This window comes from Crocodylus porosus, unplaced genomic scaffold, assembly GCF_001723895.1.
Source record: "Crocodylus porosus isolate Cpor-Errol unplaced genomic scaffold, CroPor_comp1, whole genome shotgun sequence".
NCBI classification, from domain to species: Eukaryota; Metazoa; Chordata; order Crocodylia; family Crocodylidae; genus Crocodylus; species Crocodylus porosus.
The window spans coordinates 92,912,520-92,916,086 of NW_017728931.1; positions in this window are offsets into that span (position 1 = coordinate 92,912,520).

Sequence of the window (3,567 nt, forward strand, 5' to 3'; positions counted from 1 at the left end):
CAGGGGGGCAGTCAGGAAGGCCAAGGCAGAGATGGAACTGGGACTAGCTTCCCAGATCAAGAACAACAGGAAGTCCTTTTTTAAATACATAGGGGGCAAAAAGAAGGTACTGGGTAATGTGGGGCCCCTGCAAGACATGCTAGGAACCCTGGTCGTTATACCAGATGACAAAGATAACCTATTTAACAACTTCTTTGCCTCCATTTTCCTGAGCAGGGACCAGATCAGCCCCCCCCACCGGGCCCTCCTCAGGCCCCAGGGGAAGCGCACCTAGGCCAAGGGTCAGGGAGGATCTAGTCAGGGAACTTCTGGAGGGACTGGATGTACTTAAAATCAGCTGGTCTGGATGATCTCCATCCCAGAGTGCTAAGGGAATTAGCTGAGGTCATTGCAGGACCCCTGGCATGGCTGTACAAGCACTTGTGGCACTATAGTTTGGTTGCCAGAGGACTGGAAGAGGGCCAATGTGGTTTCCATCTTCAAAAAAAGGAGGACAGAGGACCCGGGGAACTATAGGCTAGTTAGTCTTACCTTGCTCCTGGGTAAGCTTTTTGAGAGGATTATTCTGGCACATGTCTACGAGGGGCCAGCAGGGGAGATTATGCTTAGGGGAAAACAACATGGGTTCATTAGAGGCAGAACCTGTCAGATCAACCTGGTGGCTTTCTATGACCAGATCACCAAATCCTTAGATGCAATTGTAGCAGCGGACATAGTCTTTCTGGACTTTTGGAAGGCCATCGACACGGTCTCTCACCCTGTTCTCATTAAGAAACTGGGGGGCTGTGGTGTCGACACCCACATAGTCAAATGGGTCGGCAACTGGCTGGAGGGCCGCACCCAGAGAGTGGTGGTGGATGGGTCATTTTCAACCTGGAGGGATATGAGCAGTGGGGTTCCGCAGGGCTCAGTCCTTGGGCCCGCACTGTTCAACATCTTCATCAGTGACGTGGACAAGGGGGTAAAAAGCACCCTGTTCAAATTTGGTAACAACACTAAGATGTAGGGGGATGTGGGCACGCTAGAAGGAAGGAATAGGCTACAATCGGACCTAGACAGGCTACAGGGGTGGGCGGACAAGAATATGGGATGGGATGGGATTCAACACTGACAACTGCAAGGTGATGCATCTGGGGAGGAACAACCGGCACCATACCTACAGGCTGGGAACTCCCTTCTCATCAGTGCAGAGGCAGAAAAGGATCTTGGAATCATCACTGATGCCAAGATGAACATGGGCCGGCAGAGTGCAGATGCAGTCAGGAAGGCCAACCATACCCTGTCATGCATCCACAGACGCATCTTGAGCAGGTCCAGGGAGGTGATCCTCCCTCTCTATGCGGCACTGGTCAGGCCGCAGCTAGAGTACTGCATCCAGTTCTGGGTGCTGCACTTCAAGAGGGATGTGGACAACATGGAGAGGGTCCAGAGAAGGGCCACTCGCACGATCACAGGGCAGCAGGGCAGGTCCAACGAGGAGAGGCTATGGGACCTGAACCTATTCAGCCTCCACAAGAGAAGGCTGAGGGGGGATCTTGTGGCCTGTTATAAACTAGTCAGAGGGGACCAGCAGATATTGGGGGACTCCCTGTTCCCCGAAGCACTACCAGGAGTGACAAGAAATAACGGTCACAAGCTGGCGGAGGGTAAGTTTAGATTAGATATTAGGAGGCGCTACTTCACAGTCAGTGTGGCTAGCATCTGGAACCATCTTCGAAGCAAAGTGGTGCTGGCTCCTACCCTGGGGGTCTAAGACAAGGCTTGATAATCACCTTGCTGGGGTCATTTGACCCCAGTACTCTTTCCTGCCATGGCAGGGGGCTGGACTTGATGATCTGCTCGGGTCCCTTCCAGCCCTACTAACTATGAAACTGAAACTATGATTCAAAAATTTGTCATTTACTTCTGTACTGATCAATTCTATCCCTGAAAGCAAAAAATCAAGCTAATGATCTTTGGCTACAAGAACCTAGTTACTAATTTGAAACAGTCTGGGCCAAAATCTTATTTCCTCTTCACATACCTAAGTGCAACCCTGTAGCTGCCACTCTAGCACTTGCACATAGTTTGGGATTTACCATAGCTATGTTTGCAACATACTTCCTTACTGAACATGCTCAAAAGGCTGCACTATAGCTGTATAGTTATCTCAGGGGAACAGAATTCCCCATGTACTCATGTAACATTGGGCTAATGGTTTGTCCAGGGACAAAGCACATCTGGAGATCTGTCTTAGCATTGTATCACTGACTCAAGAGCAAAAACATCGCAATGTATTCTCTAAACCCTGGCTAGAAGGATGAAGCTTGTATACACCAGCCCCAGGACTTTTCTGTTCCAGGACAAACATAATCACAACTTTTCCCAGGACAATTGCAACATCTGTTCTGAGCCTGATGTTCATTGTTCAAAGTAGAATACACCTACGATAATACAACATTATTGCTGTATAAATTAAATGTTACAATGAAGTTCCATCAAACTTAAAATGAAATCCTGACAGAAAATGTGAACTAAGGCCAAATTCAGATTTAATTTTTACAAATGTAAAACATGTATTCGAGGTATAAAGAAGGGCAACCACAATGATCAGGAGCCTGGAGCATTTGCCAGACCAGTAGAAATTAAAAAGCCTTCTTCAGTTTGGAAAGGAGAAGGCCGAGGTAGGATATAATAGAGGTCTATAAAATCATGTACAGTGTGAACCAAGTCCCAGAATATTAGAACTGGGGGGCACCTGCTGAAGTTAGCAGGTGACATATTTAAAGCTAACAAGAGAAAGTACTTTTTTTGGAATATGGAGTAAGCTTATGGAATTCATTGCCATAGACGGTGGTAGTAGAGACAAGTAGCATAGCCAGGTTCAGACAAATTCATGGATGATAGATCTATTAATAGTTGCTGAACAGAAGCGTTGAAGATATTTCCTCTGGCATCTCTAACCCAATAAATGGTGGATGCCAGGGACAGAAATTAATAAGGGATAGATCATTTAAGAGATAGCTGGTTCAGTGCAGCATGAACTTCTACAAAGACTGTCAGAGACAGGCCAGATGGCCATTGGTCTAATGTCTAACCCACTATGGCACTTATGATACCAAAGGCATAAAAATCAATACCTTTTTCTAACATATGCATAAATCCAAATAAATAAGTCTACCAGTTCTGTTGCAGGCTGAAAATTCTTCAGCAGCTATAGTTTACAATATTAAATTATTCAATAATTATTTCATCTTAAATTACTTCTCTGTTTCTTGTATGCATCATAAATCTCCAATAATTTGAGGCTAAAATATCATTAAAAGCTAATTAGCTAGAGGCATGCATAAAGCTCTTTTGCTTCAAAACTTCATAAAATTCAACAACTGCACTCACTTATTTCTTCAGCCAAATTTTATACTTGTAAATAATCTAATGCATGATTAGATTTACAATAGGTTGTATCATTGATTCACACTGATGATCAAATGAGTGAAGAGAAGTTGGCTGCTCTAGTCCTTCAATCTGTATAGTGATGCTGTTTTTTTTTTAAAGCCAGCTGCAGGATACTTCATCTTCTTGACAATA